At 34.0% G+C, this 745-nt stretch overlaps 1 protein-coding gene across 1 annotated transcript in view; it reads right to left on the reverse strand.

Annotated features, from left to right (window-relative positions):
- LOC108628842 (LON peptidase N-terminal domain and RING finger protein 3) overlaps positions 1–745 on the reverse strand; it is a 45,339-nt gene that overhangs the window by 19,986 nt on the left and 24,608 nt on the right. The gene's annotated exons all lie outside the window — the stretch shown is intronic.

Here is a 745-nt window from a genome sequence, read left to right on the forward strand (position 1 = left end):
GGATTAAGTCTATGAAAATTATTAAAAAAACTTGTACGAATTTACATAATGTATAATGTTTGTTTTAACGTATAATCTTTTGTTTTAACGTATCATATTGATTCGGCAATAATTTATAAATAAGAATACACGAATAAATAACAAGAAGCCAGTTTTCCCATCCGATATAAGAAATCGACAGAGAAATCTTTGCTTTAAATACTCTATTGCAATAATCAACTTCAAATGTGTGAAAACCGAGTTAACAATGCGGACGCGACAATGTGTAAGTAAATTTTCTGCTATAAATGAATCGTACTGACTGAAAGCGTATTCATCACGGCGTCGCGTCGCGTTCGCCGTTGCAAATGAGTAAAGGCAACAGCTTCTTTGTTACGAGCCACGTAGGTAAAAGTTCGCGCAACTTTCAAGAGCGTTCTCCGAAACCGCGTTTACAATCGCTCCTTTGCCTCGACAACGGCTTTGATTGTTATTCCTCTGGGGAAAATTTCTAAATAAGTGTCACCCAGATGACACAAGTGACAACTAAACCACCGTATTTATCACCGTGTATTGTATACCTACTGTATGCTATTTGTTACTATGTGGAAGCAATGCGCATTTGCTAATTGAATATTATACAAGAGACATCGAGTATAAATTGTATATTCTTTGTATATCGTAAATGAGTTATAGTATTATATGTGATATTTAACTATGCTTATAATCAGTGTACAGCGTAATGTTTAAATATGCATTTTTTAAT

This window comes from Ceratina calcarata, unplaced genomic scaffold, assembly GCF_001652005.2.
Source record: "Ceratina calcarata isolate Rehan_Ccalc_2016 unplaced genomic scaffold, ASM165200v1 scaffold541.2, whole genome shotgun sequence".
Taxonomy (NCBI): Eukaryota; Metazoa; Arthropoda; class Insecta; order Hymenoptera; family Apidae; genus Ceratina; species Ceratina calcarata.